This window comes from Hyla sarda, chromosome 2, assembly GCF_029499605.1.
Source record: "Hyla sarda isolate aHylSar1 chromosome 2, aHylSar1.hap1, whole genome shotgun sequence".
Lineage (NCBI taxonomy): Eukaryota > Metazoa > Chordata > Amphibia > Anura > Hylidae > Hyla > Hyla sarda.
This window is the reverse complement of record NC_079190.1, coordinates 500746437-500759570: the sequence shown is the minus strand read 5'-3', so window position 1 is coordinate 500759570 and position 13134 is coordinate 500746437. Positions and strand designations below refer to the sequence as shown.

The 13134-nt window shown below is 43.5% G+C and overlaps 1 protein-coding gene across 1 annotated transcript in view; it reads right to left on the bottom strand.

Moving 5' to 3' along the window:
* LOC130357234 (oocyte zinc finger protein XlCOF7.1-like) overlaps window positions 1-13134 on the bottom strand; it is a 72680-nt gene that overhangs the window by 6740 nt on the left and 52806 nt on the right. The gene's annotated exons all lie outside the window — the stretch shown is intronic.

The window sequence follows — 13134 nt, the reverse complement described above, 5'->3', positions numbered from 1 at the left end:
CCGGGCCATCCATCCTTCGTGTAGTGTCCGGCGGCATTACGGGTGGAGGGTGAACCGGTCCGGGCTGTACTTCTTCTCCGGGGTCCTCTTCTCCAATCCGGGCAGGCTCCGGCCTAGTATGCTGCATAGACGCCGCTACGCCGTGAAGTCAGGTGCGTCGCTGCGCACGGGCGTCACTGCGCAGCGGCGTCTATGCTGCGTTACTAGGCCGAAGCCTGCCCGGAGTCGAGAAGAGGACCCCGGAGAAGAAGTACAGCCCGGACCGGTTCACCCTCCACCCGGAATGCCGCCGGACACTACAGGAAGGATGGATGGCCCGGACCACCCTGACAGGTAGGGGGAGAGAAGCAGGTGGCGGCGGCAGCCTATGGCACCGCAAAAGACACTGCCGTGCATTGATTTAAAGCGCCCGCTTTAAATCAACGATCTGCAGCGGTGTCGCGGGGGGATAAATAGCCGATAACTTATACCGGAATATCGGTATAAGTTATCGGCTATCGACCCTAACCTCCACCGATTATCGGTATCGGCCCTAAAAAAACGATATCGGTCGATCCCTAATTCATATAAGATTTGATCGGATAATATTCTCCCGTATGTGTACAGGAGAAATTGTAACTTTGATGTTGAATAGATATACAACAAAGGCATCTCGATTTTCCACATTTATGAACGCCCTTCTTTTCTTTTGTTGGATGTTGGAAATACTTGTAGAGGTTTTTTGATATTTTTTCTTTCGACTGGGAGCGATAATATTCCTCAAGGAAGGTGCCCTACGGAATGTAATGACAGGGTTAGAGGGCAGTAGTTTATCCAAAAGATGGATCAGATTTTAAGATTGTCCAATGTTTGCTAAGGATTTTACGAATTAATTTATGACCCCATGAGTAGGTAGTAACAAAGTTGTTTTTATATATTTTTTAGTTTTTTTTTTGTGTGATCTGGTGTTCATTCTGTTTGGTCACTGATTCCTTGGTCTCCAAATCTTCTTTGTCATTTATTTTGCTCGTGTTGACTTCACACCTGAGATGCCCCTCGATGTTCATTGTGTCCTTCTGTACTGGAGTGGGTAGGCATTCTTCTTGTAAGAGAGTACTAGCCTTGGAGTAAGCATTTTTGTTATAAGTTCCTTTGGATAGTCCTTTTGTAGGAAACGTTTTTTAGGATGTTTGCCTGTTTGTTAAACGTAGCTTGTTCTGTACAGTTTTTCTTAATCCGACGAAACTGGCCATATGGAATGTTGGTCTTCCATTTATGATAGTGGCCGCTTAGGAAAGGGACGCAGCTATTTGAATCCACCGGTTTGAAGTAAGTGGATGTAACTATTTTAATGTCAGTATGAGATATTGCCAGATCTAGAAATTCGATTGTATTGGTAGAATAATTCTGGGTTAAGGATAGACCCCATGTGTTGTCATTTATTTGTTTTATGAATTTGTCAATCTGTGCAGGGGTACCTTTCCATAGGACAAACAAATCGTCAATATACCTGCGGTATAGGAGGGCATGATCCTGGAACAAAGGGTTGGAGGTAATGTATTTTTCCTCGAAGCATCCCATAAAGAGATTGGCATACGAGGGGGCCACTCGGGTCCCCATCGCAGTCCCTTTAATTTGATGGTACATTGTTTCATTGAAAAGTGAAAAAAAAAAATTCTCAGAATCAATTGCAAACAGTTTACTAGAAAGAAAATTTGTTTTGAGGGAATAGTGCAATCATTTTCTAGAAAGGAACGTACACTCGAGATGCCCAGATCATGGTCTATATTAGAATAAAGTGCAGTTACGTCCATGGTCAAGAATACCGTGTCATCTTCCCATGTATGGTTTTTCAGAAGCAAGATTAAATCATCTGAATTTTTTAGATAACTCGGGAGTTCCTGTGGACTTTAGGCAAATGGTAGTAAAATGGTGTCTTCGGATTAGAGATGTATAAAAACTTTCTTTTTTAGAGATCAATTTTTTCTCATAACCGTCCTTTGTTAAATCTAGAATTATTTTTTGAAGCTGTACAAAGGGATCCCCATCTATTTTCTCATAGTAGATGGGGTCACTCAGGATGTTATATGCTTCTGTTTCATAATCTAGAAGGGATTGAATTACCACCTCGCCACCCTTGTCGGCGGGTCGGATAATAATTTCAGAGTTGTCTTTCAGACTCTTCAGGGCTCTCTTCTCTTCTTTTGTTAAAACGGCCTTCTTCAGAGTGTAGTGGTATAGTTGCTGGAAATTCCCGTATATCTTTAGCCACAAGTTCGTGGAATGTTTCAATAAAATGTCCCTGGATATTGATAGGATAAAAGCGAAATTTAGGTTTTACATTAGGATGGATGCCTGGTAAGAGGTCCTCAGTACTCGCATTGTCTGATGAATTATTAGGAAGTAAAAAATGGTGGCATAGTGTCAAACGGCGTGTGAACTGGTGTTGGTCTAAAAACAAATCGAATTTTTGGGAATTATAATGTGGACAGTATGACAAGCCTTTCTGTAGAAGCGACATTTCTCCATCATTTAAAATGTGATTAGATAGATTGAAGATTTTAAATGGTAAATTTTTCAGAATTCATAGCGGTTGGTCCTATATCATAATTTTGTTGAATGAATTATGATCAATCTTCGGAACCTTTCCTTGTATTTCTGTTGATCCCTCCTCTTTTTTCTCTTCTAACTTTCTTTTGATGGCTTTGAATGGAAAAAAAAAAACGCTGATGGTTTTTAATTTCACAGATGCTGTTAGAGCCATTTCTAAAAAAGGAGGAGAAGGTGGAGGAGGTGATGTTGTAGTAATAGTCGGTGGTGAGAGAGCAATAAAATCTTGCTCAAAATTCTTGGCTGGGATGCGTGTGTTTCCAGGGTGAAAGGCACTTGGAAGTAGAGGTGAAATAATTGTACTGGATTTTGTGGTGCAATGTATCTCAGCTCTCGTCGTTATTTTATGTTTGTTCTGAACAAGTGGCTTGAGAAAAGGTACTGAGGCAGACTCGCCTGTTGTGTGTTATCTATAACAATCGGAGAATTGATAAAGCCACGTATGGTGGCGAAACATGTAGGATGGTAGCAGAGATGCGATTTTAATTACACTAAGTATCCACTGGCATATTAAAGAAGGAGAGGCTTTGCACACTGCAGGTTCAACTGCCCTCTATGGTGGCAATTAGCCTGTTCGAACATAAAAATTATTTAATATTAGTCAGCACTAGCTAGTGCTGAATATCCTTCCCAACTAGTTCTGAACTAGAACAGTGATGCATACATTGGGAAGGATAGTGGATTAAATACATTGGAACTAGTGTTGATATACCTTATGGTCCAGTGGGATATGCTCCTCTTCCTCTTTACAATCCTGGGGATATAGAGGATGGGGACATCTCTCTGGGGGATTTATACTACTGGATCCATCTATAGGAAATAAACACAGTGACTGAATCCATTGTTATATGTGATGATCAGATGATGGGGGAATCTAGGAGATCCACAAACCTGCTCTCTCCTCTTACCTGGTGATGTGAGGGACTGGTGATCCTCCATCATGACCTGATCCTTGTACAGATCCTTGTGTACCTGATGGTCCAGTGGGATATCCTCCTCTTCCTCTTTACAGTCCGGGGGATATAGAGGACCAGGACACCTCTCGGGTGGATATATACTCTCACCATTCTCTGACACTGATCGGGGTTCCTCCAGTTCTCTCTTCGTTCCTCCAGAAATTTCCTGCACGGATCCAACATTAAGGACCTGAGGAGAAAATCAGAAGAAGAAGGAGAAGGTGGTATGAACTAGGGAAGATCTTCTCATGTGGTGATCAGACAGGATAGAATATTAATGGAATATTTTACACATCAACTCTGGTGCCCAAAAACTGATCTGTATATTCTAGATGAGGCTGCACTAATGTTGTGTAAAAATAAAACAAATATGGGAAGATTTATCAAAACCTGAGCAGAGGAAGAGCGGAGCAGTGGCCATAACAACCAGATTACTGCTTTAATTTTAAAGAGACCTGTGAGAAATGAAAGAAGCGATCTGATTGGTTGATATGGGAAACTGCACCGCTCTTCCTCTACACAGGTTTTGATAAATCTCCCCCTAGTGAGTGCAGCAAAGAGGACGTCAAGCCCGCTGAGAGCCCCTGCACCTGAGCCTGCTGGCCAGGTAAATAGAACAACAGAGGGAGAAGGGAAGGGGAAAAATGAAGTGGCACAAGTGGGTAATTGACACGGGGGATACAGGGGGGAAAAAAAGTCACAGAAGGAATGATGTAGCACAGTGGGGTGGTAAACAGGCTTATTTGCAGAGGGTAATGAAGGGGAATTAAATGACACAGAAAGGATCAAGGGCAAATGATTTGACACAGGGGAAATAAAGTGGCACGGGGGGGATTTCAAGAGAGGGGGGGGGGCGGCGATGATGTGGCTGGCGGACGTACAGAAGCAGGGGACAGCTGAATCTGATTCTGTACTGGGGCTGTTGCAGTGGGGTCCAGGGCCCCTTATTGATGGCAGCCCTGTGTACAAGGTAGGGTCTGGTAGTGCTGGCACAGAAGCCAGGTTGTCCCCTATCGGGAATGTGTTGTTCAGCGCGAGTGTGCCCGCTTCCACTATCGGGAGTGTCCCCTATTCGGAGGGGGCAAATATCTTAAGTCTTATGGGACTCTGCCAGGGAATAAGAAACTGTCGGCTAATGTAGATTTGACTGCATTGTGCTGTTATTTACTCCATGATCTACAGGGGAGAACTTTACATTTATCCAGGATGAATCTTTATTGCCAAGTGCACAGAGGACGACATTTACCACAATCTTTTATGGACCCAGAAACAATTTATATCCACAACCGACCACAACCAACACCAGATGATATAGATGATATACTGCACTGCTGGAGGAGAGTAGTAGAAGCTTCATTATATTAAAGGGGTACTCCGTCTCTAGACATCTTATCCCCAAACCAAAGGATAAGATGTCTGATCGCAGGGGTCCCGCCACTGGGCACCCCCGCGATCTCTCCTGCAGCACCCTGTGTCATCTGCTGCAAACTGTACTCCATGCCTGATGACGGGCGATACAGGGGCCGGAGTATCATGACGTCACAGCCTGCCCCCTCAATACAAATCTATGGGAGTGGGCGTGATGGTCACCAAGCTCCCTCCCAGAGTTCTTTTGAGGGGGCGGGCCGTGACGTCACAGCCCCGCCCCTTGTAATGCTCCGGCCCCTGTATCGCCCCCGGCATCAGGCACGGATCGAAGTTTGCTCCATGCACAGATGACATGGGGTGCTGCGGGAGAGATTGCAGGACCCCTGCGATCAGACATCTTTTCCCCAATCCTTTGGACAGGGGATAAGATGTCTAGGGGCAGAGTACCCCTTTAATCTATAGAGGATTTGTAGATATCTCAGCTTCATCTACCTGATAGTCCAGAGGGATATCCTCCTCTTCCTCTTTACAGTCCTGGGGATATAAAAATATAATAATAATCATCATAATAATATAATATATACAGTCATGGCCGTAAATGTTAGTACCCCTGAAATGTTTCTAGAAAATGAAGTATTTCTCACAGAAAAGGATTGCAGTAACACATGTTTTGCTATACACATGTTTATTCCCTTATTATTGGAACTAAACCAAAAAAGGGAGGGAAAAAAAGCAAATTGGACATAATGTCACCAAACTCCAAAAATGGGCTGGACAAAATTATTGGCACCCTTTCGAAATTGTGGAAAAATAAGATTATTTCAAGCATGTGATGCTCCTTTATATACACCTGGGGCAAGTAACACCCATATATATATATATATATATATATATATATATAAATAACACATAAAAGCAGAAAAAAGGAGAAAAGTTCACTTAGTCTTTGTATTGTGTGTCTGTGTGCCACACTAAGCATGGACAACAGAAAGAGGAGAAGAGAACTGTCTGAGGACTTGAGAACCAAAATTGTGGAAAAATATCAACAATCTCAAGGTTACAAGTCCATCTCCAGAGATCTAGATTTGCCTTTGTCCACAGTGCGCAACATTATCAAGAAGTTTGCAACCCATGGCACTGTAGCTAATCTCCCTGGGTGTGGACGGAAGAGAAAAATTGATGAAAGGTGTCAACGCAGGATAGTCCGGATGGTGAATAAGCAGCCCCAAACAAGTTCCAAAAATATTCAAGCTGTCCTGCAGGCAGTCGACATTTAAATGGAATGAAACGCTATGGCAGGAGACCTAGGACGACCCCACTATGGCAGGAGACCCAGGAGGACCCCACTGCTGACACAGAGACATAAAAAAAGCAAGACTACATTTTGCCAAAATGAACTTGAGTAAGCCAAAATCCTTATAAGAAAATGTCTTATGGACAGATGAGACCAAGATAGAGCTTTTTGGTAAAGCACATCATTCTACTGTTTACCGAAAACGGAATAAGGCCTACAAAGAAAAGAACACAGTACCTACAGTGAAATATGGTGGAGGGTCAATGATGTTTTGGGGTTATTTTGCTGCTTCTGGCACTGGGGGCCTTGAATGTGTACAAGGCATCATAAAATCCGAGGATTACCAACAGATTTTGGGTCGCACTGTACAGCCCAGTGTCAGAAAGCTGGGTTTGCAGCCGAGATCTTGGATCTTCCAGCAGGACAATGACCCCAAACATACATAAAAAAGCCCCCAGAAATGGATGGCAACAAAGCGCTGGAGAGTTCTGAAGTGGCAGCAATGAGTCCAGATCTAAATCCCATTGATCACCTGTGGAGAGATCTTAAAATTGCTGTTGACAAAAGGCGCCTTCCAATAAGTGAGACCTGGAGCAGTTTGTAAAGGAAGAGTGGTCCAACATTCCGGCTGAGAGGTGTAAGAAGCTTATTGATGGTTATAGGAAGCAACTGATTTCAGTTATTTTTTCCATAGGGTGTGCAACCAAATATTAAGTTAAGGGTGCCAATAATTTTGTCCAGACCATTTTTGGAGTTTGGTGACATTATGTCCAATTTGCTTTTTTACCTCCTTTTTTTGTTTAGTTCTAATACCAGGGATGTGGAAATTCTATCGCCCGACGCCCGGGACAAGTAGTTTTGGGCGCCGGGCAGGTGAATTTTTTTATAGATTTAGCCCTGTATCGGGCTAGCAGGGACAGACAGACGTCCCCCTTATTTTTCTTTAATGCCGGTGTGAGGAGCAGGAGCGGATGGAAGTCTATACCTCACACCAGCGCTCAGAGTGTATGGAGGGGGCGGCGGCCCCCAGCTGACTGCAGAGCCCCCTTATCTCCCCTCCCGGAGGATGCAGCTCTACACAAGAAGACACAGCAGGGTGAGAGAAAGGACGTAAGACAGCTTGGCACACAGCTCCTCCCCTCCCCTGCACACAGCTCTATCCCTCCCCCTCCCCTGTCTCCACAGGACCTAATCCACCACGGGGAGGCTGCATGTTTGCACAGGGAAAACAGAGAGGGGGAGGGGAGAGAGGAGAGGACATCTGGTGTGAGGGGAGATTTTCAAACCCATGCAACCTCACACCGGCCGGGACTACAGCTCCGATGTCCACTCATGGCGGCTCAAGTGAGGAGGCCGAGAATGCAGGCGGAGGGGACAGGAAGGGAGGTTGTGTATGTAGGGTGTGAGTGTATGTGTGATGTGTATGTAATGTCTGTCTATGTGTGATGTGTATGTAATGTATAATGTGTGTATGTGATGTCTGTCTATGTGTGATGTGTATGTAATGTATAATGTGTGTATGATGTTTGTCTATGTGTTATGTGTGCATGTAATGTATAATGTGTGTATGATGTCTGTGTGATGTGTATGTAATGTATAATGTGTGTATGATGTCTGTCTATGTGTTATGTGTGTATGTAATGTATGATGTGTGTATGATGTCTATGTGTGATGTGTAGGTAATGTATAATGTGTGTATGATGTCTATGTGTGATGTGTGTGTAATGTATAATGTGTGTATGATGTCTATGTGTGATGTGTATGTAATGTATAATGTGTGTATGATGTCTATGTGTGATGTGTATGTAATGTATAATGTGTGTATGATGTCTATGTGTGATGTGTGTGTAATGTATAATGTGTGTATGATGTCTATGTGTGATGTGTATGTAATGTATAATGTGTGTATGATGTCTATGTGTGATGTGTATGTAATGTATAATGTGTGTATGATGTCTATGTGTGATGTGTGTGTAATGTATAATGTGTGTATGATGTCTATGTGTGATGTGTGTGTAATGTATAATGTGTGTATGATGTCTATGTGTGATGTGTGTGTAATGTATAATGTGTGTATGATGTCTATGTGTGATGTGTGTGTAATGTATAATGTGTGTATGATGTCTATGTGTGATGTGTGTGTAATGTATAATGTGTGTATGATGTCTATGTGTGATGTGTGTGTAATGTATAATGTGTGTATGATGTCTGTCTAAGTTTGTGTGTATGCATGTGATGTATGATGTGGGGGGGGGCAGCGGTGGGTGTATGTATGATGTGTGCATATGTATGATGTATATGTATGGTGTGAGTGTGTGATGTGTGTATGTAATGTATGATGTGTGTGTGATGTCTGTCTAAGTGTGATGTGTGTATGTAATGTATGATGTGTGTGTGATGTCTAAGTGTGATGTGTGTTTGTATATGATGTGGGGGGGGCAGCGGCGGGTGTATGTAGGATGTGTGTATGTATGGTGTGAGTGTATGTGTGATGTGTGTATGTATGTAATGTATGATGTGGGGGGGGGGGGCACTGCCGCCGCCGCCAGTTGTGCCATCTAATTTTATTTTTAGTGGCTTCTGGCCACCCGCACTAAATTGCACCCCCGGAATCCCACCCTTCATACTCGACCGACGACCAAGAGCCCCACGGATGCACACAATCACACCCGAACCAAAACTACAACTCCCTGCATGTTAGACAATAACCTAATCTGTAGAACTATAAAGTGTAACATGCTGGGAGTTGTAGTTTTGGTTCGGGTCAGCTGCAGAGCCATAGGCTGCATCAGGGCATGCTGGGTGTTGTAGTTACTAACTGCAATTCCCAGTATTCCCTGACACATCCTATGGCTCTGCAGCTGACATGGACCAAAACTACAACTCCCAGCATGTTACACAATAACCTTAACTGTCCTACTATACAGTGCAACCTGCTGCAACACCCACACAACCATAGACTGTATCAGGGCATGATGGGAGTTGTAGTTATCTACTAACTAAATGCAACTTCCAGCATTTTCTGGCACAAAATGCAGCACATAAACTGGAGAAGCAGAACCCCCCCCCCCCCCCCGCCCAGTAACACATAAGTCCCTATGAAGACTGAAAAATTGTGATTAAAATATTTTAAAAAGTGCGTATACATGTGAATAAGCCCCTTTCCTAATAAAAGTTTCCAATTTTCTTTAAATAAAAATAATGTACAAAAATAAACATAAGTGGTATCGCTGCATGTGGAAATGTCCAGACTATTAAAATATAATGTTAGTTAAACCGTACGGTGAACGGTGTAAATGTAAAAAATAGTCCAGAATTGCACCTTTTTGGTCACTTTATATGAGACATTTTTTATGGTGATCAAAAAGTTATATCTAGACTCTTCTGGGCTTGTCTGGGGTGTAAAAGGAGCTACAGCTCTCCCGCCGCTAATAGCCCGGCATGCTGCGATCACCGTGGCCGCTATTACACCATTAGATCAGCTAAGTTGACAGCAGCGTCTAAAGGATCTTATATCCATCCCTGGTGGTCTAGTGGAGTGAATCGTACTATTTTGGTGGAAATTATTTTATCTGCCAGGACAAGTGGATTTTCTTGAGGGACAAGTAGATTGTGTTCCGCTTTAGTCCCTTGGACAAGTAGTTTTTTTTTTTTATTTCCACACCCCTGAATACCCACAAAGGGAATAAACCTGAGTATAGTGTTGCTCGCGAATATTCGCAATTCAAATTTTAATCGTGAATATGCGATATTGCGAATATAGCACTATATATATTCGTAATTACGAATATTCTTTTTTTCTTTTCGCATATGCGAAAATTTATGCGCATTTGCGCTAATATTGAGCCCTCCCTTCTTTAATGGTATAGGGAACAATGCTAGTGCATTAACTCTGTGATTTTTTGCTCATTGTGGTCTATGGGGATCTCACGGCATGTAAAACAGTAAGATAAGCAGGACCATCTCGGCAGCACAGTGGATGGGAGACCACCACTGGGTCGAGTCCCGGGTTGGACAGAGTGTTACAGTGTTGTGGTTTAACTTTACTTTCCTGGAAAAGCTGCTGAGTTGCCCATAGCAACCAATCAGATTGCTTCTTTCATTTTTGAAAAATGAAGGAAGCAATCTGATTGGTTGCTATGGGCAACTCAGAAACTTTTCCTCTGGACAGGTTTTGAGAAATCTCCCTCTATGGGGAGATTCATCAAAACCAGTGTAGAGGGAGAGTTGTGCAGTTGCCCATAGCAACCAGATTGCTTCTTTCATTTTTGAAAATGCCTCTGTAAAATGAAAGAAGCAATCTGATTGGTTGCTATGGGCAACTCAGCAGCTTTTCCAGGAAAGTAAAGTTAAACCACAACACTGTAACACTCTTTCCAACCCGGGACTCGAACCAGTGGTGGTCTCCCATTCACTGTGCTGCCAAGACGGTCCTGCTTGTCTTACTGCTTTACATGCCGTGAGATCCCCATAGACCACAATGGGCCTATTGGTTTCAATGGGCAAAAAAAAAATCACAGAGTTAATGCACTAGTCATAGTTTCCTATACCATTAAAGATGGGAGGGCTCAATTCGTCACAAACTTCTCGGCTCGGCAGTTGATGTCTTTTCCTGCATAAATTAGTTCAGCTTTCAGGTGCTCCGGTGGGCTGGAAAAGGTGGATACATTCCTAGGAGACTCTTTCCTAGGACTGTATCCACCTTTTCCAGCCCACCGGAGCACCGGAAAGCTGAACTAATTTATGCAGGAAAAGTCAGCAACCGCCGAGCCGAGAATTTAGTGATGAATGAAATTTACTGTAGGTTCGCTCATCTCTAGGCTCAATATTCGCGAATATGCACATCTATTTTCGCATATGCGATGCGCAAAAAAAAAATAAAAAATATATAACGAATATGCAAATTTCGCGAATATATGACAAGTATTCGTCCATATAATCGTGAAATATCGCGAATTCGAATATGGCCTATGCCGCTCATCACTACCTGTGTATAGCAAAACATGTTGCTGCAATCCTTTTCTGTGAGAAATACTTCATTTTCTTAAAAAATTTCAGGGGTACCAACATTTACAGCCATGACTGTAAGGGATATAAAAATGTTCTATTCTAGATGAGGCTGAAGTCCTGGACTAATGTTCTGTGAAGAGAAAGATCATGTCCAACATCTACCTGATGGTCCAGTGGGATATCCTCCTCTTCTTCTTTACAATCCTGGGGATATAGAGGACGGGGACATCTCTCGGGGGGATTTATACTACTGGATCCATCTATAGGAAATAAACACAGTGACTGAATCCATTGTTATATGTGATGATCAGATGATGGGGGAATCTAGGAGATCCACAAACCTGCTCTCTCCTCTTACCTGGTGATGTGAGGGACTGGTGATCCTCCATCATGACCTGATCCTTGTACAGATCCTTGTGTACCTGATGGTCCAGTGGGATATCCTCCTCTTCCTCTTTACAGTCCGGGGGATATAGATGACGGGGACACCTCTCGGGTGGATTTATACTCTCACCATTCTCTGACACTGATCGGGGTTCCTCCAGTTCTCTCTTCGTTCCTCCAGAACTTTCCTGAACGGATCCAACATTAAGGACCTGAGGAGAAAAGAAAAAGAAGAAGAAGATATGAACTAGGGAAGATCCTCTCATGTGGTGATCAGACAGGATAGAATATTAATGGAATATTTTACTCATCAACTCCGGGGCCCAAAAACTGATCTGTATATCCTAGATGAGGCTGCACTAATGTTTTGTAAAAACTAAAATATATGGGGATATTAATCAAAACCTGAGCAGAGGAAGAGCGGAGCAGTGGCCATAACAACCAGATTACTGCTTTCATTTTTAAAGAGACCTGTGAGAAATGAAAGAAGTGATCTGATTGGTTGCTATGGGCAACTGCACCACTCTTCTACACAGGTTTTGATAAATCTCCCCAGTGAGTGCAGCGCAGAGGACGTCAAGCCCGCTGAGAGCCCCTGCACCTGAGCCTGCTGGCCAGGTAAGTAGAACTGGGGCAGAAGGGAAGGGGAAAAATGAAGTGGCACAAGTGGGTAATAAAGGGGGAAGAATTTGACACAAGGGGAATAAAGTGGAAATAAAATGTCACTGGGAGGATAAAATGGCACAGGGGGGATACGGGAGGTAAGAAATGGCACGGGGGGTAATGATGTGGCACAGGGGGTGGTAAACAGGCGGTGATGATGTGGTGACCCAGTACAGAATATACCATTCTGCCCATCCTGTGTGGCAGATGTTGCCTTCAGTGTCTGTCTTGGGCCCACATTACTCAGGACTCAATATCTTTTAATGTTATGATATGGTTTATGTTCTGGCATTTTCTATGTACCTGTTGCTTTAAGCCTGTTAAAACCTGTTGTTATGGGAGTGTGCATGTGGTAAACCATGTGACTTGTCAGCCCAATGGAAATCCTTCAAATCTGCCCCATATATAGTGTGGTAGGAGTTCAGAGGTCAGACTAATGCAGATGTAGCTGAGGTACAGGTTGGATGAAGTCTGAAGAGAGAGTGTGAGGTGTTCTGAGGAGTCCTCAAGTCTAATCCCGCAACCACGCATCTTCTAAAGCATATCCCCTGCACCCAGGTGAACATCAAAGCACTAAAGTCCCGAAGATCTAAGTCAGTCATACAAGTCAGTCATTCCAGTCGCTAAAGTCAGCATGGGTTGCCATACAGCAAGTCAATCATATACAGCACAATCAACTGCAAGTCCCAGCAAGCCGATAAGCTTCCAAGGCTTAACCTGCACCTCCCTTTATACCAATCTGAGCTATAACGGATTTTACCATCTATCCTGCCTCAGTGAAGTCAGGTTTTCCGTAACCTTACGTTGGAGTACTTATTGCCCCGTGCCTGGAGTACTTATTGCCCCGTGCCTGGCCAAGGAGAAGCTGGG